This window comes from Epinephelus fuscoguttatus, linkage group LG13 (assembly GCF_011397635.1).
Source record: "Epinephelus fuscoguttatus linkage group LG13, E.fuscoguttatus.final_Chr_v1".
Classification (NCBI taxonomy): Eukaryota; Metazoa; Chordata; class Actinopteri; order Perciformes; family Serranidae; genus Epinephelus; species Epinephelus fuscoguttatus.
The window spans coordinates 7977044-8000763 of NC_064764.1; the positions used below are offsets into that span (position 1 = coordinate 7977044).

General features: G+C 40.8%; 1 long non-coding RNA gene across 1 annotated transcript; it reads right to left on the reverse strand.

Moving 5' to 3' along the window:
* Window positions 1-1706: 1706 nt before the first annotated feature.
* LOC125900234 (uncharacterized) lies at window positions 1707-18085 on the reverse strand. The gene is made up of 3 exons (XR_007450838.1): window positions 18068-18085; window positions 10315-10411; window positions 1707-1741 (listed from the first exon to the last, which is right to left on the reverse strand). It is a non-coding gene; the product is annotated as an uncharacterized LOC125900234 (long non-coding RNA).
* Window positions 18086-23720: the final 5635 nt, after the last annotated feature.

A 23720-nucleotide genomic window follows, 5' to 3' on the forward strand; every position in this document is an offset into this window, starting at 1 on the left:
CTCCACTCCTTCCTGTTCAGTTGCTGGTATCTCCCTAGAATTAGCTTCCTAAGTGAACACTCTTGAGACTGAATTTACGTCTGATCATTGGTCCGGTTTTCCCGGTGGTGCCCCGCTGTAAGCTAATTCGACTATTATGCTTATGTAATAATTAATTAATTAATCAAATATTTTAATAATCCATAATTAATATTAATAATTATGAATTATTGCCAATGATCACATTTAGCTCCTCCTCTTCCCAACAACGTGGATTGACCTAGTCATTCAGGAGAAAAACGTGGAACAGACACACAGACAGACATACCCACACACAGAGTTTTCGTCATTATAAAGTAAGATAGTAAGATTATGCAGATTGTTTATGGGCTAGACTGGATAATCAGATTGTGAAGCCGATACTCCAATACTGTTTCTCTTCATTGGTCTTTCTGTTCTCTGCTAATGAAGAGCTGTGTCATCCAGAGAACTCACATATTATAGAATTAGCATTTCCCTAGCCGTGGCCTCTGTGGTTGCCATGGTGACATGGCAAGCCAATTGAGCAGCAGGTTGAAAAAGGTGAACTATCAGAAACTCTGAATGCCGCAGCGAAGCTTTGCACGTTCATGACAGCAGCAGTCTGCTGCTGCTCGCCCTGTCACCTTTACTCTTGTTCATTCAGAGCAATGCATCATAAGCAAGGGGGGCTGTGGTAGACCTGAATGAAGGGCAATCAAATCAGGTCCTCTCATGCATGGATGGATTACTGAATGGGTCAGGGGGCATCTTCTAGCCTTCGCCCACCAAATGTGACTCAAATGAAGATGTAATGACCAGGAAGAGACTCAAAATGACCACAAAGAGGCACAAAGACCACAAAGAGATGAGATGGAACTGCAAAGAGACCCAAAATAACTACAAAATGAGCAAAACAACCACAAAAAGACACAATAGAGTACAAAAAGACACATTTATTCAAAGAGACACAGCCACAAGGAGACATACACCACAAAAAGATGCACAACAACTACAAAGAGATGCAAAATAACAAAATAGACCACAAAACCACCACAAAGTTTGTGTGTCTTGCTGACATGTACAGTATGAGAGGTGTGGGGCCTTTTGCATTTCTGTGCCCAGGATCCCATTTTTTTATCATCCCCCCATGCTGCTGTGGCCCTGAAGAGCAGTTCACTCTCAAAATGTTTCTTAATAGGCTATAGGTCAGCCCAGGCTGGCTTAAGTTGAAATATTTCTTGTCTGAGAGGCGCAGAGTGCCAATGTGACTCCAAGTATGCTGTTAAGGGTGATGATGTCAATTTCTTTTTTGTCCCACATTTCTTCTGGAGACTGTAAAACCTCTTAAATTTCCTCTTACTCTTCTCTCTGTGTAAAACACCTTCTGTAATTTAGCTTTACTGCAAGGCTTTCATTGATGTCTGTGATCCTTCCACTTGTGCAGCTTTGTCAGTGTGGTTAGTGTGTTTTTCTAACTGCCACCTCACTGAGCAAAAGAGCACTGAGCACTTTATTATCCAGACAGAAGAACTTTAGCCCCGTGCTGTGCTGACCATGGAAAAACGCCATTTTCAGTTGAATCACTTCTTATAAACGTCCCCTTCAGTTTAATCACTTCGCAGCTGGTTGAAGTCGCTGGTTGTGCCAATTTTCCTTCCTGTAGTTATGAAGACAGCCTGTCCTCTTTCATTATGGGACGTGTTAAGTCTAGAGTGTCCTAGAGCAACCAATGAACCTTGGTCTTTTGAGGTATGGCGTGTTAAAAAACAAAACGGGGAAAACATTTTATTCCTGAGCTCAGTCATATGAGTCATAGACAGAAAGATAATTAGAAAAGGACACAAAGCAAAGTAACACAATCACACATCAAATTGGATTGTAATGTGACAAAAGAGTTTACATACATTGTCATACTAGCACTGAACCATCAAAGTCTGCAGCATAATATCAGTATCTTGCTGTGTGTGTCTTGTGTCAATGCACATCATTTTATTTTGCAGTGTGGCCAGTTAAGTATTCCTTTCTGTGCCTTTGATCATCCATACTTTATCTGCTTTGATCATTTTGCCAGTGACGGATGATAACATGCAACATGACAAGAAACAGACACAAAAACAGAGTTATGCTGTTTAGGATTGATGAGCTTTTGTTGAGATTTTGATGTATGTATTTTCATGTTGCAGCCCCTTGAAAAGAAGATGCATGTTGGAGATCTACTTTCACATAATCTAACACTATAAACGTGTAACTAATGCAGTTAGAATATTTATATTAATGTAAAACCAGATCAAGTTAGAGGTCATAATGTTCAGCCTTCCCGACTGCTGTTATTAATCTTTATAGTCTCACTGCCAGTCATGATATATTCCAATACTCCCTCTAAGCTTTGACACAGATCTAAAGATCAAAAAGAAAAACTTCCTGATATTTGATTTGCCTGCAGCTTTGAAGTCTTAGGGCTTTAACCCCGATGAATAATCCATATATGGCCGATTGGAGACCGCCAAGGCCATAAAGCTATCATAACAAAGCACAGAGTTATCCATGATGGGGTCTGTGAGGAGAGAGGAGAGGCTGGCCACGCTACATCCGAAAAAGAGGAAAAGAGACTGAGTTCATAGCCCGTCATTATGCGTCATTCTTCTCAATTGGTAACCAGTGTTATGGTGCCCAAACAGCGGGCCACAGCAGGAGGTAGATGTCTGTTTTCTTAAGCCTGCTCGGCTCAGACAATGGTACTGCCTCACTGTTTGTCACGTCGTGACAACACCCACTTCTGCTCAGAAGGCCGCAGACTGCCAGCAGAAGCTGCCAGGCTTGGTCATAGACTTCAGAGGAGAAAAGACCAAGTGAGGTCGTTTGGTGGAGTGGTGGTTGTTGATCTGGTCTGGCAATATGAGCATGTGATCATCAGGTTGCCACTTTTTGCATTAAAAGCCAAGGGAAAGTCCAACTTCATTTCTCAGGTTACACAAAACAATGGTCGAAAGATCATATCCTCACTTAAAGGGATACTTTGCCAATTTTCAACCAGCTTTGAGTCATAACACTGTGGGTAGTATGTGTAGATGAACTGTGGTAAACTTCCCTACATCTAACCAGCAGCGTTAGGCAGTAGCGTCATAACAAGTAGCGATGTTAATAACTTAACTGCATTTCTCAGTAGCGTGGTGGTCATGTCACTACTTTCCGAGTCAAATAGCTTTTCAGTAGTGAAGTTGATTAATTGACAGAGTAGCGCGGGAGCATCTACAAAAGTAACAAACTATTTTTCCCAGGAAAAGCTCTGAAGTCAGCAGACTTTTTTTTTCCTGTCGAGGTCTGGATAAAACTAAGGATAATAAACGTGAGGATAAGTAATGTGAGTGACGCAAGCGTCACACTGAGGCATGCAGATGAGGGAAGCACTTCTGCATGACATCACATTGTAATCCTTCGATTTATTGTGATTGCTGCTTCGCTATTGGCTTTTCCTGGCAAGACCCGTCCTACTCTGCCTCTGACTGGCTACATTGCATTTGGCTACAAGCTACTTTTGCCATTTTGTCATAGCTTAGCTTGCTACAATTCTCTGGGGATAGCTTCAATGTAGTGAAACTTCATTTTGATGTAGAGTAACTGGTAGCTTAGTTCAGTACATTTTCGAAGTAGCTTGCCCAACACTGCTAACCAGTGCCCAGTCCTCTGCTCAAACATGTCTTCCAGCAGGCTTTTGCTGGCTCTAAGGCTGTTGCTGGAACTAAAATTGTATTTCCTCTTTTTTCCATGGACATGACAAGTAAAGAAGCAGATTGAGAGAGAGGGAAACACCCCTCTCTCTCGCTCTCTCTTAATCTCAGACCTAGTTTGAGTGGGCGGAAGTTCACTGCATAGATCAGCCTCTCACTGGGCGGAACGAGCCACCCGCTGAAGTCCCGCCCTACCACCTCCGGTTGTGTAGCAGTTTGCAACCATTTTCAACACGTCCTTTACTAACTTTTGCGGTGTTTGTTCTTGCGGGGATGTAGCCATTTTTCTGCCATGGTTCGCGTCCTGTAGGCGATATTTTTGTGGGCGTGTTACACCAAAACCTGTTTCCCCCCGGCAATAATTTTGCAAGCACACCGTTGCTGTGGCACCGCCCAGAACAACTGTGATTGGTTGAAAGAAATACAAGCAGCCGGGGTGTTTTTTTTTTTCTCCAATCTTAAAGTGAGAGTTGGGCCAGCCAGACCTTTCTTTTCTTGAGAAAGGTCTGGTGAGCGAGACTATCTCAGACCCAACTTCGAAGGCATGGTGAAGCTGGGCAGTGTTGATCAAATGCAAACCAAGGTTCTGTTACTGCAATGTCTATTTTTTGCCTAAAATTCTTCCAGAAGCATATATTAGTGTACTATTTGGCTGTAATATGAGACTTTGTGAACAGGAAGTGGACGCCATACTGTTTGCTGCATCGTAACAATGGAGAAAAAACTCAGATCAAACAGTAAAACTAAGCAGTGCTGATCAATTATGAACCATGATCTGGTACTGTTCCCCATTTCTCACCTTAAATGTGTTCAGAAACATATTTTACTGTAGTGAGTTACCAGCCAGCCACCATATTGTTTTCAGATGAGCAACTTACATCCCACCAATGGGACTATTTATTGGTCTGGTGTAGCACAGTTCATTCTGGTAATTAAGGGTTTCTAACTTCTGAGCAAAAACAAACGCCACAACCCTTTTCCTCTGGTCATGTAGCACTAAATTTAATTCATTTGCATCTTTCTACTGCAGAGACAACCAAGTTTTGTGAAGAGACCATCCTTCCAGTAGTGATATACTTCTTTATTTGATTAGTTTACAATTATTTTGTTTTAACAATGCTCTTGACTAGGATACAATTGAGAAAAATGACATTTGACATCTGTCCTACGCTTGCTAGGTAATAAGACTTTTGTGTTTTCTCCAAAAATATATTCTGATTCCACATCCTAGCAAAGGTTTGCTAACAGAGGAGGCAGATGGCGCAGCTGCTTCCAATTTTTCTATGAATGAAGTCTGGGAAAACAGATCTGATCAATAGACTGTAATAGGAAAGACACACCCACGCCGTAGACAGTCCATATACTCTGTCAACATCTGCCAAGGGTGTGGTGGCCAGTCTTTACATCCCCCTCTCCCTCTGTTCACTTGCTCTCCGACAACTGTATTCATAAGATATTTAATGATATTTTATTAAAGACATTAAAGATGTCAAATGGCATTACCCCAGTCCATAATAACCACCGTGTCTTTGCTTGAAGTTAATGTACCTTAAGGGTTTAAAGACTTGGAATTTTGTATAGCAGTGCCCATGGCAGTCCCGCCAACCAGGTCCACCCACACTGCAAGAAATTCTTCTGAGTAAATATTTCAAGAGCTTAAATGGCTTACTAAGTAAACACTGACTTGAATGATGAGAGGTGCAACTAATAAGGAAAGGACATTTATACATTGCCATTATTTAAATATCAACTGTTGTCAAATGAAAAATTGTCTGCTCACCATCTCATCTCAAACTACCACAGCCCAATGAGACTTAACTACTGTACAGCAGTCAGGTCATGGGACAGCTACAGTAATCATGTCCTGCAGCTAAAAAGCTGTTGTTAGGTTGTTAAAAACACATTTGTTAAGATCTTCATAGCCAAAACACAAACTCTCCCTACAAGAGTTATCAAATTCCCCATTGATTCATGACTTGTGTTTTTGGAAAGTTAACATCTGCAAACAGACTGGATTTATGACTGGAGGAAATAGTTTTGAACAATTTGCAATCAGACTTTGGCTTGCAGTAATGGTCATGGTTGTACTTCATTGAGAGTGTGAATCCAGAATAGTATAATGACATCTGGGTTTTTGTAGTGTGACTTCATGCAGTTGATAATGATGGTTGTTGAGCTGAAGAACTTTGGTAACTAATGATGGATTACTGCATAATCTCTTGCTTGGTACATGTTTAGAGAAGATATATTGAAGCAATATTCTGGATTTCAACAGCTAATCAAATAACTCCCTTCAATGTAAATGGTTGCTATTGCTGTTCATCCAACTGAGAATCAACAATGTAGGATATAAAACCACAAGGAGCCACTCCCAGCAAAACCAGTGAAGACTCAACAACCTGCAAAACAAGGGTCACATGTCCGTGGGACACCGTCGTGGGTGTCAGGAGTGGTGGGGGGAGCTGTTTCTATATCATAGACTGTATATAAAGATGGAAGACGTGTCTCCACTTACTCCCAATGATGTACAAAAGTGAAGCCAAAATATCCTGGATATGGCTGCTGCTATCTTGGAGCCAGAGTCTGCGCAGTCGTGATCTTTGCCAGTATAGAGTCCCGCCCACACACCTGTCCAAACAATGGCAAGCAGCGCCATAGGTAGCAAATGTACTGATTGGCACTCATAGCATCATCAATTATGATGTAAAACTCCCCTTTTTAACGAGCACTTGAACACACACATAAGAACTACCTAAAATGACAGAAACCACCTTAAGTAGATATTTATTTGATGGGTACTTGGAGTTTTTTTTAGTTTGGCCCATGTTTGCATTCGTGAACATGGAGGGGGCAGGGTTAATGAACTGTACTGGAGCCAGCCACCAGGGGGCAATCAAGACTTCATTGTAGGGGAGCTGTCATGTCGTCCATCTTTATATACAGTCTATGCTCTATATTATGATAATATATCTATCATAAATATTCACTCCTCTAGTTAATCATATTTTGAAAGAATATTTAAAAATTCCCCCAATTTTATTCAGTGTCTTACAATTATATAACCCCAGAATTTAAGATTTCCTGCAGCATTGTTCAGAATGTCTGGAGAGATATCAGATGAGCACAAATCAATGCCACTGTAATTATGAGACAACAAACATAATTTTCAATCATTCCTACTTACATCTGTCCATTTTACCTTTTTTTCCTTTCAAATAAAAACTCATAAAACAATATTGTCTTGTATTGTATTTTAATGTCGCAGTCAGTGTGGTCTGTGAGATAACATTATTACAGCTCGCACAGCCAACAGTGGTCAGCCAGCAGTAAACATGCTAACAGATAGCTCGCTCATAGCGGTCCATCGAGAGTCTCCCACACACCAGCTGCTACTAGCCAAGTGTGACATTGCACAGGACTGAAGACCCAGACGTTTTCCTAGGGAGAATGTGAACCAAACTGACCTAAATCACAAGTCAGTTCTCTACTTACATTTGATGGATCACAAGCAGGAGGATGGCCATATTCCTCTGTTTCTGTTCCATGTGACATTTTCAGACTTTCATAGGTCAATGTAGCATTTTGAGGCTAATTTCTATGATTCATTTCTCCCCTGTATTGCCAAAATGCAGTTTCATTTAATTCAGTTTTAGGTACTGTTAGATAAAATCATTTTTGCAAGTTTCAATACTGGATGCCATTCATCCAGCATGTCATCCAAAATGCATCTCATTCATGTCCTGACATTAACCCTCTAACATTCCATCTACAGTACCGCAAATAAATATGAAGAAAATCCTGACAAAGTAGTTTAAAACCTTACACATTAGCACAGCTTTTCCATGGAGAGTGGGGTGTGTGCTGTTCTGTCTAAATCCGACAGCTGTATTTGGAGACTGAGAGGAGCATTAGGTATGGCACGGAAACTATTAATTGGACACAAGTAGGAGCAAGAACACCAGACCAGGAACGGCTGTCAGTGTGACCTTTGTACATTTTATACACTTTGGTCTTGATTTTTTACATTACATTGAACTTGGTAGAGAGAGTGACAACAGCCTTGCATCAAGAATGCAAAGTGGGCTTGACCTTGGGTTATTGTGAGGAAAAAACAAGAGGCAGTGGTTTTTTTAAGTGCTTCCTTTTGTACTACCCATACACTTGTAACTATTTCAAGCGACAAGCTCATTTCAGATCTACACAGTGACTGATGGAGGCCATTACCCTTGTCTTGTTGAAGAGTTTGGTTCAAAAAGAGGGAAATATATTGTAATTTATTCCAATGTATGCCATCAGCTCGGGGTGTCTTAGCTTCTCTCCTACGGGCACTAGGTGTGGAACCTTAGATAATACAGTGTATGCCATGTATAAAAATGGAAGACATGACAACTCCCCAAAAATGAAGCAAAAACATCTTGTTTCCCCCTGGTGACTGGTTGCAATATAGGTCATAAAGCCTACCATTTTTCCAAAGAAAATTTTAGGTAATTCTTATCACGCAGATTTAAGTTCTTGCATGCGTTTTTCTGATAAGATTGTTTTTATTCAGTTATTTGATGCTAGAAAAATGGGGTTTGATGTGTAGGATAAGCAGGAAGAGAGGAGGTGCCACTCGCCAAGTTACATTGTAGTGAGTTTCTATGGTACCTATTGACGCTGTTGCTCTCTAGATTGGAAGCCCGAAAAAATGGTGCACAAGCCTATGGTATAAGCATCATAGTTCTTGACATTTAAATGTTATTTGTTGTTGAGGATGTTTCTACTGGATCTAATTTGACGAAGTTTTAATGCTTCCAATAACGAGTGATGATGTCCAATATGCAAATGACTTCATGACATCATCTCGCTACGCACAGCATCTTTTAGAGCTAGTGCTAGCTACTATGATTGGAAAAATAGGAGTTGGCATCACTGCACTGCTGTCATTAACTGCATTTCCAACCTCAGCCGGCGGCTATTTCCAGTGAAAAAGCTCAGATGAGCCCTCCAGCCTTTCTAGCTGCTCAGCAAAAAACTGCAGTAAGACAAGATTAGTGTCTAGCTAGTGAACAGAGCGGAGCGTTCAGTAGCTTTAGTGACTAAAATGACAGATATTTTGTTCTAAATTAATGGAGACCAAAATAAAGAGTAAAGAGGAAGAGATTAAAATGACCAACTCCCCAGAAGAGTAAAGAGTAAATGTTGGACTCATATTCGTTGGGTGCTCAGGAACATGACTTTGCATGTGCTAATGCTGCTTTGTGTCTGCTAGATAAGCAGGGTAACAGTGCTTTCACAGCTTGTTTTGCTGCCCTCACTAAACTTCAAGAAGATAAATTGTTGCTTCCTTGATTGATTTGAAACTATTGTCACCTTGTACAATTGTTATAGCTATCATGTTAGCTAAAAATGCCTTATTACATATATAGCAGACATGGTGCAACATTAACATTCATTTGAAATTGAGGTCCTGGTCCTGGAATTATTAATGAGTGTCTAATTCAGTTTGCCTTCAGCTTTGTTATGATCTCCACCAACCCCTTAGAAAAATGTGTGGGGTTGCCACTGCCCAGACTCTGGCTCCAATGATGTCACCAGAGTAAGATGAAAGCGGCTGTATCTGGGATATTTTGGCTTTGTTTTTGTACAGTGGGGGTAGGTGGAGACACATCGTCCATCTTCATATACAGTCTACGGTTTAAACACTGTCTGCTGTTCAGTGATTGGCAGGGAGCTTAGACTGGATTTTTGCACCTTATTTACTCCAAACCACTTTATGATGCTGCTGCTGAAAATGGAGTTTCAAAAATATTGACCTTATGAATGCTAAAAAGTTTAGCAGGGTCTCTAAATTGAGTTTTAGTTCTCTTAAATTTGTGTGTCCAATTCATTTGGTTGCTAAATAGTCCAGTTTATTCTATTGTCATATAATTTGTCATGGTGGGGGAATCGACTTTATATTATTCTTGTCCACAACATGCACTCTGCAATTTTTATGAGACTATTGAAGCCATAATAGGGAACAATGTGTGTTCCCTTTAATGGAATTTACAGGGTAAGAGAGCCACAGGGGGCCCTCCCACAAGCTTCACTATTTGTTCTGGGGCTGTAGAGAGATATGAAGCAGTGATGTTGGAAGAAATGTAGAGCCCACCTATGGACTGACAGTGGGAGACCAGCCAGGCCTTTTAAGGCCTGCCCAAGATCTTTTGGCGCTGCTTAGATCTCGCACACATGGCCAGGCAAACATGCCCATGTGCGAGGAATGCAGGCAAAGACATGGACATACACACACAATCACTACACACACTGCTCGTCACTAAAGTGATGCTGTGCCGACAACATGAGGTCACATGTTTAATGGTAGCTGAGCTAAACCCCATCCCCTCCCTACCCCTGTCTGTAACAAGCCTGCTCTGTCCCGCAAGAATTTAAGCAAAATAATATTGATGATGATGATACTGATGATGATTAACAGGAGGTAGGGTGGAGGAGGGGGGGGTTGGTCATTTTAATCTCTTCCTTCCAGCTGAAGTCTTGGCTGTGTGTGTGACAGGGGTGTGTGTGTGTGTGTGTGTGTGTGTGTGACGGGGGGGAGGATTGTCACCTTTTCCTTTTGACTAGAGTCCATCTTCCTTCCAGCAGCTGGACGTGCATAGAGCTTCCCATCAGCCAGCATCTGGGCTTGTCAGCCAATCAGGCACCTGCATGATTACCAACAGCTGGAAAAGTAAAACGCACTGGGCGGAGGGGGTCGGGGGAGGGGCTGCAAAGGCTTGGGGTGGTGGTGAGGGAATGGGGCTAAAGGCAGCTGAGGAAGGAAGGAAGAGTCAGAGGGAGGCAGCATGGGCTAGCAGTTTGCAATGAAAGAACAGGGAGGAAATAAAAGACAAATGAGGAAAACAGTGACATCAAGACAAAGTAGGGAACTGTAGTGCTGTTCATTTTCCATATCCTCTCTCTGACAATTCTGTTTTGATTGTAATAGGCCCTTTAGAGGACACAGTATTCCTTTACATTGTGCTTTACAAAAGTCACATGTACTATTGCAGATGTCCTTTATTGCCTTGTTTTGGGATAATCATGTGAGGTCACACATTTGAAGGGTGAGGACCCCTCAATATGAAACACATGCATCTGCCTTTTGGGTGTAATAAGGATTTGCTGGAGTTAATAAATTGGTGACAATAACTTGGGCTCTGTTCATGGACATTCAGACATTCTGTCCCACTTCGAAACTATCAGATTTTTTTCTAAATGTATATGAGTCATATATGCCTTTTATGGTTGTCAGTGGCAGTAGAAGTGAACTTTATATGAAAGGGAGTAATGGAGTTCCTCATTCATTGCCTGGGTGAATTGGAAATATAAAACGCCTGAACTCCGAGTAGCCAGAGGAAGCTAATTGCTTCTGCCATCCTCAAACATTTTCCTCCCTGCTTCCCACTTGTTTGAGACTGATCTAAGGCTCAGTGTTTTCCCCGTGACCTCTCGCAAATTGTGCTTTCTCACAGTGCATAATAAACATAACGTGCTCGCTATGCTTTTAAGTCTTTAACCATAACATAGTGAGTGTTTTTAATGACACTTCTTTTGGTTGTCAGACTAAGGGCAGCACTCTCACCTCTCAGTGGCTTTCTGAGCCGCCTTGGTTTGATTGCGCTTCCTCTGCTCAGCTCTGAAATCCACTGCGGTTATGAGGACATTCATCACTCTTGCCTCAATGGCTTTAAAGTTTTCCAAGGGAAAGGGGAAGTCAAAGAACATTACAGAAATTTTTTAAAATCATTTAAGAATCCCCACCCTTTTTTTCTATAGCCTACATTAATCCTTTTAATTAGGATTCAATTTGTGTATCTTTCTATCGTTTTATCTTTAAAGGGTGTAACGCAGAGTGATTATCTGTTTATGTTGCAAAAATGTCAGTGTTCATCAGATTTATAGCAGAAATGGGTGGGGTACCCAGATTACTTTATTTTCCGTTATGTGTTTTCTCCTGCCATTTACACTATATTTATAACTTTTTTTTTTAATATTGTACTTCTATCATGTACCTAATTGAATGAAATATTAAAGCATTATATATATTCAAACCCCAATTTCAAAAACTGTTACAAATAAAATTAGCTTGCATCCTGGAAAAATAGACACCTCCATGGAAAAGCTGTTAAAAAAAATCTGAAAAGCTGTCTTCCCCCATCTTGGATCCACATTTGTGATGGTCCCTAACTTCTGTTTTCCTGTCCACTGTCAGTCATGTGAGGTGTGCCTGGGCTTCAGTACTGAATCGTCGAGTTTATTCTTTATTTCCACTGACAGCAAATCTGGTGAAAACTGCACCTGCAACCTGACTGTCAGAAAAACATGTTGGCATTGTATATCTCTGCAAATCACGGATATATTTCATTTGCGTGTTGTTATGTAGTGGATACATGCACCGGACACTGTGGTTAGGCTTAGGCACAAAAACCAGTTGGGTATGGTTAGGATCACGTTTTGGCTTAAAAAACCCTCTTCCAGGGGCACTGTCTCCATTGGCAAACAGCAGCAGGTACCTAAAAAATACCCACGTTTGGTGGCTAAAAAGCAGCTGGAAACACAGCCATGACAGGCTAAAAAAACAACAGTTTTTGTTGTTTGTTGATCTCCAACAGTGGTTTCCTCTATCCCCACCACCTCCCCATGACAAAGTCAACTCACACATTACGTCACTTTAGAAACACTGATGATATGTATGAATCATGCAAATGTAACATGTATGTGGTTTGCACAGATGTACAATGCCAACATTTTCTTCGGGTGACTGGATGGGACTTTAAAGAAATAGTCTGAATTTGATGTTAATGACTAAACATCATCAGAAATCCTGCCGCCACTGTACTCGTACTGTATCATGTCTGTGTTGTGACTCAACCACTAGTGATCTGATTGTGTGGAAAATTTGTCAATCTGGTGATGAGCAAAAAAACTACAGTTACCACCTTGGGGTTGTATGCCTCCAAAAATCAGTGATGTTGCACTTATTGTTTACATCCATGTCTGTGAAAACATGACACATCACACACATAATTCCCTGTGCAGCACAGAGGATCTATACAATCAGCACAGTTTCAAGTTGGGCACTTTAGATTAGTGTCACCAATTCAGTATCTGACCAAATGTTTTCCCTTCTGCTCCTGAGATATGTTGCTGAGTAATGGCCAGGAGGGTGCTTTTGCAGAACAACATGATGTCACAGTGAAGTTGACCTTTGACCCTTTGGATTTTAAATGTCATCACTGCATCATGATATGCTATTAGTAGCGTATGAATTCATAAGTTATGGCCAAAAGCATGTTTGGTGAGGTCACAGTGAGCTTTGACCACCAAATTCTAATCAGTTCATTTTTAAGTCCAAGTGGATGTTGATATCAAATTTGAAGAAAGGTTCTCAAGATGTTCTTGAGATATTGTGTTCACAAGAATGAGATGAATGTCAGGTCACAGTGACCTTGGCGTTTGACCACCAAAATCTTATCAATCATTGTTGGGTTCAAGTGGACGTTTGTGCCAAATCTGAGTAATTCCCTAGTGGCATTATTGAGATATCGCATTCATGAGAATGGTGGATGATGGATGGTCGGACATCCCCAAAAAATAATGAGTCCGGACATGGCTATTGCCAGCGCCGAGGCATAAATATATTACTGCAAACATTCCAGTGCTATCAGATCTATTTATCTATCTGCACAATCAAACAAACTGCAGCATCTCTGAGTAATGTGCTTGCATACTGCAGGTGTTTTGAACAATGGAGGCAAAGGAGCCACAGCACACAGACAATAAAACAGTGATGCTTCCTGTCATCATTTCACTAAAGTCAAGGTGCTTGAAGGGGATAAACCTTTCAAGCCAACACGTTGTTCTGGGACATGCAGCATAGGGGTGAGATGAAAGCCAGAGAGGGGAAGAAGACACAGGGGCAGGACTGCGGCCTGTTTTCCTGTATCAATCTCATCTGGATGTAAACACAGCTGCTGTTAAGGAACTCATGCATGGCCCATATACCAGCTGGCTGTGTGAATTGAACTTTGACCCAGCAATGAGCCTATTTCTGGTGAGAAAATGAATTCCTATAGTTGGGCATAGCATGTCAGTCCAAGGGGACAGGCTTTGTCTACAAGGCTTATGTCTGCTGTGCCTCTCTCTCAACCCACACATAGACTCACTTGCATTCTGGCGCACCAACATGCCTGTATATGCACAGTCTCTCCCTCTCTCGCACACATAAGCCATGGAGTGAAATATTCATATTCTTTCAGTCCCCTCAGCATGCCACCTACATCAGACCATCTGGCCCTGGAGCACATAGCATGCTGCTGAGTGAACAAAGCAAGGCCATTAATGTAGGAGAAAAAAGGAGAGAGCAAGAGATGGCAGAAAAGATGGGAATGGGGGGGAAAGTAGGGCTATGCAATTTTAAAGACAGTCCTAACACTGCTCAGCGTTTTTATCATGGCGTCTGCCACGGGTGAATGCCTCAAATCAGGTAACTTTTCAACAGCATTTGGGAATGACATCATCCCTCAATGAAAAGAATGACTCACAGGCTAAGAACTCAATGCCATGCCCCCCAGTTGAAGCATGGCATAACATGTGCATTTTTCTACGTACTCCAGTCGATGTGTGATGGAGACATGCAAGTAATGGAGATAAAGAAAGACTTCAAAATGAAAAAAAAGGATGGAGCAGGAAACAACAATAAAGATAGGGTAGATAAGGATGAGGTAGTTAGAGGAAGGAAGGGTGGGAGATGTTTCTAAAAGGTGTAATAATAAAAAGTAGAAGAGAGCAAATGCTAAGAGGAGAGATGAAAGGACAGTCAGTCGGTTTTCCCACGACGCTTCGACTTATAAAACCTGAGAAAGACAACTGTGTGAGGGCAGCTCACAGCAAGATCCAGTATATCAAAACACAGCAAGGACAGCTTAACATCCAAAACAAATCCAACACACAATCCTACTGTAACGTTTTAAAGAGAGCAGCGGTGAGGGAATGGAGAGTTTCCACCGATTGATAAACCCTCAGAAGTTTCCGAAATGTTTTCTTTTATGGATTATTGTGTCTTTTTGGCTACCGCTCTGTTTGCTCTGTTGTTTCTTATTGTTTGTGAAGAACGATGCTGAGCAAACACCATGTCTAATCTGAAAACACAGATGTTTGACAGGAAATTAAATACTGTGGCCACTCCATGCCTACCTTCCCAGAAATCCGGGTTTATCTTGTGTTGAATTCACAAGAACATAACGGTGCTGGTAGACAGCCTGCGATTGATGTGAATAAATAAATAGCTAATTAGTTGAACTCCACCAGAAGTGGAAAATCCCCGATCCCCAAAAGGCCGGGGCACACAGTCCAGCTGGAGTCCAACTTTGCCTATGATTGATTATGGAAAATAATAATATGCACAATTTTTATGGTCACTGATGGCAAAGCAAAGTGTTTTGCAATAGAGAGTAATGCCTGCACTCCCACAGAAGTGCATTTCAGATGCGTGCAAGCATGCCGCCGCAGGGTGAGAGGCCTGGATGGAAGTGCTGTCCTCAGGGTGGATTTGCTGCTGCTTTCAGATGAACGTTGGTTTTGGGGGAGAGAAGAAACCGTCCAAGAGTCAACACTCCAGATTGATACTTTTATTTGCTATCACCCACAGCCCTCAAAGTTTCCATTCCAAGGCAAGTGCAGCATTTACTCATCCAAGGCAGACTTTAGAGGCAAGTGAGAAAAAAAATTGGACAGATGGGGTGCAATGTGTTGGAACATCTGAATGTTTCAAACTCATTCTTGCCACATCAAGAAATATGAATCAGTTTTGGTTTCAATTCCCACTTGATCACCAACCAACAACAATTTCAAAATAAAACATATCATTTTACAAATGGTATAATTTCTTTTGCTAGCCCTTCATGTCAATCTCGGTTGAGCACCAAACCCTTTCTGTCAATATAAAAGCCAAAAACTTGGGGAGAAACCTGAGAGGAAAACACAGTATTGGATAAACCCCTAAATCTCGACATGGTCATCAATTTAGAGGTTTGCCCAATTTGTGCTCTGGCAAATGCTAATAGTGGTACATTTCATGGACTAAAAACACCCTGTGAGTTGGCTATGTTTTTTACTAACCGACCATTTACCTGTCTCATATTTGCCAGCCTACACAGAGAGAGAGAAATACTGTACAGAAGAACCAAATTCATGCTTAAGGCTGAAACACTAAAACTGACAAGAGCTTTAAACTTTTATGATACAGTTTGAGTTGCACTGTGCTCAAGAAAACACACCATGAGAAGATAGGATCACTTTACCAAGGAAGCCCAGAGTGGGTGACTAGGAGGGCAAGGCCCACAGTAAAATTAACGAGGGAGAAATTCATACGAAGCCACATAGTTTGACCCAAGGGTGACTTCTCAATTCCTAAGGCCTCCCACCAGATGAACAACACTAATTAAGAGCTAAGATTACTCATGGTTAAGAAAGATACCAATCCCAACACACACATCAGACTGCGGTGAAACACAATATGAATAGATCATTTTATTTTAGCAGCTGACAGAATATGAGGGCAATGAGGGCTTGAATGACTAAGCCTCTCTGGAGCTGAGATTAGACCTCCATCTCCTCATCCTTGTCATGCCTGTAAATTGCTCTGCTCCCACATTAAGGGGTTTGGTGTAATTGCTCATCTTGTTCAGCAGCAGAGGTGGGAATGAGCATTTGGTTGGCTAAAAGTAAAGGAAGGGAGCATGTGTTCCTGAGACCAGGCAGCATGTGGTTTGTGGTAACTCTGAGGAGGGAGATTATCTGTTTGTGCCAGCTCCACATTTCTCAACTTAAAGTTTGGGTTTCGGGTTACCAGACAAGGTGAGAAGGGGTTTTGTAATTCAATTCCCGTGGACATGCTGCACTTATTTGAGGTAACCTAAACCACTCACTTTTAATCCCTCTCAGTTAAGATTGTAATAAACGGGCTCCGCTTGCACCACTTTAGTCAATCAAGTTTATTGCTGTGAAGGTTCATGATGAGGCTAATGAAAAAGGAATAATGTGGTTTGCAGTAAACGGCTTAGAAACCAAACTGAGGTTCCCCGCGCAGTGTAGTGAAAGGTCTTACATTTTAACTTACTGTACATTTCTGCAAAATTCACAAGCAGACTGCATATGAAAATACAAAAACATTAAAAAGATCATGATATTGCACATATTTGAATGAATATACATGTAATTTTGAGTATAGAGCAAAGATTAAGACTGAAATCTGGAGTAATCAGTGAGCTACAGAAGTCCTACATAGCTAGCTATAGCCTCCTGTGACCCTGCATTCTTATAAATGTAAATTTTCATGATGTTTTGGGTTTGCTGCACATTATACTTCATTCTGCTTAACTTAGACCTGTTGTCCTCGTTTGTGGTCACTTCCGTGTGCCATCTAGTGGTAGCAATTGCACAATCCATGTTAAAACAAGATGGCAGCCATCTCTGCCAAGACAGTCTACAACTGATCCCAACACAAAAGTGGACAAGGTACAAAACCTGATCAAATTTTATGGCTGAAACTTGATTATTGATGCTTAACAATATTGTATACAAATATGACTGCTGATTACTCATTTGAGGACATTAAGACTTTATTATTGTGTTGTTGCAGCTTTTCACACAAGCCAATTACGTGTGATAGACTGTTCCTACAGACAAAAGGGCATTTCTTGCTTAGTGTGTGGAGCAAAATGAAGAAATCCTAAGGCTTTTAGATGTGTTACGAGTGTTGGGTAAGGGTTACTTTAAAAGTAATCAAAGTACGTTACTGCGATACTTTCTAAAAAAGTAACCAGTTACTTTACTGCATTACTTCCTGAGTAAAGTAACTCAATTACTTTAAAAGTACTTCCAACGTTACTCCCTGAGAAAAGTAGCTCAAGCACTTTTTAAAGTATTTTTGAGTATTCTACATTTCCTATTGGGCAATGGACCACAGGGCGCTAAGCCTACATTTTTTGTCTCCAAAATTAAAGTTAATGACCACTTGCCCTTCACTGAGATCCAATTCTCCCATCACAGCCGTCACTTTGACCAGTAGAAACACAGAACCATCTGCTGCTGTAGACAACTGTGTGACAACAACACCCCAGCATTTTAATATGTCCTCTAGGGATGTTACCACACAGAGTAAAAGGGGAAATGATGGTGTGAAACAGCAGAGGCACTTTGTCAACCCGCTGAGTTAACGTTACTGTCATTAGCATCAAGCTAGCAAACAATGGTACATCCTCACGGTCGGACATAAAGTAATAACATTAACAAATAGCAGCGGGGCTTTTACTCACCACAACTGCAGAGGCTCCCAGCTTCATTTGAAACAAACTACATTATAGACGGTCCGTTATTTATTAATCTCTCTGTGTGTTTATATATTTACTTTTTATCCACTCTGTTGTCTTTGTAAAGTTAACATATCGCACCGTCATTTCAAACTCAACACTTGTTTCAAATTAAAATCCCCTTATAACCTCGGCTAGATAATCCCTCCATTTTCTAAATAGACTTTTATTCTGAAACATTTGTCAGAACTTCCTGTGGAAGATACAGTAGCTTGATAGTTTACTTATGACGCTTCAAATGTAGCTCCTGCCATCTGCTGACGCTTTTAGGTGACTACAACAACATGTCGGCTGGCACATGAACAGACACACAGTGACTCAAATAATAGTAAAAGTGATAAAAACAGGACAAGAATAACCCGATGACATCACACACACTGTGAAAGACGACCGGGGATAATTGGTGAGTACCAGCGTGTACCAGGCATAATGCAAGTCCTGGGTCTGAAATATGTCTGTCAGTGAGTCCTACTCCACCTATTTAGACTCCACCGTAGACAACGGCAGCATTTCTCCGACCACGTAGCGAGCCACAAGCTCCGTGGCTTCTTTCAGACTGATAGGTTTAACGTTATCTCCGTTATTAGAACCAAACGACAGCTGTTGCTGTTTCGGAGCTGAAGGACCAGCGCTCTAAAAGTAACGGAAGTAACTGATGTCTTGTTTGAAAATGTACTTAAGTATTTGATTACTCAAACAGCAAACTAACACGTTAGTTTACTCGTTACTGCAAAAAGTAATCAAAGTACTCTAACGCGTTACTTTGTAACGTGTTATACCCAACTCTGTGTGTTACATTATTTGCAATTTTGCTTTTGCACAGCCATGTTCTGACATTGAAATTAGCACTTGGTGACCCCTAACTACAGTTACAAAACATTAAACAAATGTTGCATTGTTTGTTTTTTTGCAACAATTTTCAGGCATTAACCCTTTGAAACATGAGCAAATTGGCTTTATTTCTTTTAAAATAACATGGAAAGAAGGCAATGAGCAACGAGGGATGAAATGACCCATAAAAAGATAAAAAAGTAAAAAAGACATTAAAAACAAGAAAATTTAGATAAAGAATAAATATAAAATAATCAAAATAAATGTACTTATACTTACTGATACTTATACTTTTTGGAGTTTTCCCTCTTTAGTGTCTTATAGAGCATTTTTCTGCCTCTATAAGGTCTGCTAAGTTAAAAAAAAAAAAAAAAAAGTCCAGGCTAAATGGAGTTCTGTCTCCCCAAAGACTCACAGTTCCTGACCTTCCTGAAACAGCTTGTTTGAATTCCCCGCATTTGCTTATGCATATTTATTTCCTAACAATGTGCAAATTAGCATGGCACACAGTGCCCACCTGCAGGCCACTGCTCTGAACACACCTGCTCCGAGCAGAGGTGGAGCAAAGAATGCAGAGTTTGAACCGTTGAGGAGCTGTTGAGGAGACGCCATGTCTAGAAGACACTCAAATGACAGCTGTCTGTATGCAGACTGACTTAGTTTGACACTTATTGTAAAATTGTGCAGATACTTTTAAACTTAGCTGCTGGCTGGGACAAACAGCCCCTCCTCTCTCTACCAGCACTGTTACCTGCACACAGTGAATCACATCAGCAGAGAGGGAGCAGGACAGAGGACAGGAGGACAGGAGGACAGGAGGGATGACTTATAGTGACTAATAAAAAACTTAACTTCACTCAGTATTGTGATGTCAGGAATATTATTTATAGAGTGATGTTGCTGTTGTTAAAATTACTGTTGCCGCTCTGGAAACATTTAGTTATATTCAAAATATTCAGTTATCCTCTTCTGAATTTATTCTTTTAAAATCAATATATTTTTAAAAAGCAATTATTTAGAAATGAAAAAGAACCGATAAGAGTACCGATAAAGTACCAAATTGATAAGGAGTATCAATAAAAGTAGTATGTTTGATAAAATCCTAACGGTACCCATCCCTAATGTTGACTGTATTTATTTGGTGCAATATCAGTTTAGGATACTTAATTTTCCTTTGTCTTTTAGAGTACATCACACAGGGCCCTGGTGCCCAACACCTCTCCACTACAGCAAGATTCCAGGATGTAGCATGCCAAATGGACCCTCCACAAACTCTTTCAGTGGGCACACAGTCTGTGGCATCTCAAAAGATGGTAGTGATCAGCACACACCTGGACAGGGCTACTCTGAGGGAGCAGCCCAAGAAGCAAAGGTATGTAACACAGAAATGATATGTGTTTTTGTGTTTGAGATACAGTACCTGGAAATATTTTACAGTTCTGAAGTGATGATTACTAAAAGCTTCAGAGTATATATTTCTGCATCACATTATCACATGCCTTTGACTTTGTTGTGATGTTAGAGCAGGAAAAACTATATATTTACACACACATAAATATGACACACATACATACACATATTTCTTTAATTTGTACTTTCGGCTGTCATCAACAACTATAAAGGGCATAGGTTTCAAACCAAGTACAAGACCTCCTGTTGAGTTGGAGGAGAACACCATGCCAGCCACACCATGTAGGAATTTCTCCCATCTAATGTTGAAATCATATATTGCATTCAAACGGATAGCGCACTCTAGCGCCTCACTGTTTCAAACGTGTAGCCTATTGCAACAACGGTAGCTGCTGTGTACCAAAAAGCCATGATAAATCTGACGAAACAATGTCATCCAGTACTTAATGGAGTATTCATTGAGTCTCCTACACAGACACACACGACGTGAGTTGACAAACCCCCTCCTCAACCAAACCATGGCTCGGCGCTCTGGTTGGATCCAAACGGAGAGCTGGGGCTAGCTCAGAGGCTAGTGGAGGCCTCAGACAACTTACCTGCACAATGTACAAACTAATTCGATATTCTCCTTTTATGAGAATAAGTCAGATTATTGGTGGAGGTAACAGTATAGTAGTAGTATAGTATAGCAATAGTTTTGCCAATAAACAACTGAAAATGTTACACAATGTCCCTTTTAACAGGGCTAGCAGACCCTCATGTCTCAACATGTAACCCTGGCGACTCTGTTATTACAGAGGAATCTGAACATGTATTCTTTTAGTTTGGTTTTACCCTCATGAAGTAATTTGTAAATAATTTTATTTTTATTACCAACATAAAACCATCAGATAAAAAATATGAAATAGTTATGGCAACACTTGAAATATAAACAAGAAAGGTGGATTCAGGGAAGCACTTAATTTAAAAACACAAGGAAATCAATATTTAAATTCAGTATTTACAGACTGTAGATGACCTGATGAGGCTCGTCTTCCCCAAAATCCCCATCCCAACGGACCTGGCATCCCCGTATGAGAGACCCTCAAAGTAGGAAGTGGTTGCCTTACACGTCTCTCACTTCAGCCAAGGGGCAACTGGAGGCCAACACAGTGACCAGCCTGATTAGGAAACTCCTGGCGTACCTGGAGTACAACACACGACGGGATTGACGCCTGAATGGAAAGAATTGGACACTATTAGTGTTGCAGATAAAACGCTGCTGTGTATATATTTATGTATCTATCTATTGTATATTATATGCATGTATGCATAATGTATCCTAGAAGTTGCAGCCCCCAGCCCAGTACTAACTATAATGTGTCATTTGGGCATATTATAACAACTACAGAGAATTATAAGGATTATAGATGGACTTTATATAAAGTGTTATGTACAGTACTTAAGCCCATAACTTACTGGTAATGATAACACTGTCCTTACGCAAGAGCTACCACTAGTGGCAGACTAAGCTAGCCTAGGATAAAGACTGAAAACAGGGGAAACTGCTAAACTGGCTCTGTCCAAAGGCAACACTTCTAAAGCTCACTTAATTACACGCTGTATTGGTTGGTCGGTCACTAGGCTGACTGGCTAATGTTACTTTAGCAAGTCATGGCCAGAGTAGTCAGAGCTGACAGACAGGCAGCCTGCTTCTCTGGTTGCTCTCAATCAAAACAGAAGTGCTAACGGAAGTAGTAGGAAGGAGTGTAGCAGTTGTTCTGCTGGTTTCCCCTCAGGCAGTGACATGCTCAAACATATCCTGCTGCTGCCATGTCAGTTTCAACCACAAGTCAATATTGTATTTTGTTTTGGACTGAGAGTGTATGGAACTCTAAGCATTTGGTTATTATTTTGGTGAGGAACTGTCTTTTTACAGGCTTCAGTACATTCTAACTCCACTTTTTTGTTGGCAGAACTGATTTGCCATGTTTGTCTGTGTCTGCTAGTCATAATGACCAGGTTGTGGTGACTCAGTCTGCATTTACAGTAGTTTGTGCCTTTTTTGGTCTCTAGTTGCTCACAGTGCTCATAATTTGCCATTTGGTATTGGCTGTTCATCTGAATAGATTTTTGTAGTAGCCAAATAGCAACATTGTAAGTATTCAAGTCAATGTGAAAATCATAAACAATCATAAACAGAGATGTTTATGACTTATAAAATGCACACCTGTGCCCCTACTATATGTCCAAAGCACACACAGCACAGTTTGACCACTGCCAGCGGTAAGGTTCAAGACTTCAAAACTGCGATTTTATTTTATTTTTTTTTAATATGCCAGCTCAAGTGGGTCTGGATGAAATATATAACAGTGCTAATGCCCAAAACCACAATCCATTTCCCAAGTGAAAGCTTGCACCAGAGTATGGGCTATGCAGTGGAGGTACTTAATTTCTGATTTATTCATCTTGGGAACATTTCTCTATTCTGTCACTGTTACAGGAAGAATAAGGCAATGAGGATTTTGCTGGCTGGCTAGAAAATGTGCCTACTGTGTCTTCCAGCTGAAAAAACAGTTAAATGTAGTTTTGTTGAATGATAATGGTGCCAAGCTATGGCTGAATGGTAAAACATGGCACTGCCTTTGCTCTCCTTTTTCTATCATGATGAGTGGTACCAAAAAACATTACTGACAGCCAGTGGTTGAAAATTTGAATCTTTAAATGCGCCCTGTGAGGCTCTGTGGCTTAGCACATGGATTAAAATGGGTCAGGAACAGTGTTGATGGACTGTTTGAGGGGGGGAAGAAAAAGCAGAGTGTCTTGAATGAGAGAAGAAACCAAGAAAGAGAAAAACATGTTGTCAGCCATTGGATGTGTAATATAGACCTCCTGTCTGACTGTACAACTAAAATTGCACATCTTTACTAACTAGCAAAAGTGGCTCAAATGTTTGGTGACTTAGATTAACTGCAATAGACACAGTATTGAGTATTTATTAAGACACAGCTAATGGTGACAAGTAAAGGAAATTCCATCCAATGATTTTAGCTAGCCCATTCTATTGTCCTTAGGAGCAAATTAATGAATGGATTACATGGATTGAAGAATGGATTGCAACCTCTGATAGCACCATGAATTGAGTATCACTTGCAACAGTTATCTGCCCCATGTCAAGATCTGAAAAACTAAAGATATTGTGCTGATGATATTACAGTGCAAACATTGCTATGAAGTTTTTTAGCTGAGTGCAATCGGCCCTTTTGTTTTGCATCTGATTGCAATCATCCACGTGACAAATTACAAGTTTAAATGCTGCCTTTGCGCCAAGAACATAGTAGGCAGAACAATGGCAGAGAGAAAAAGAAAACTGAATTTT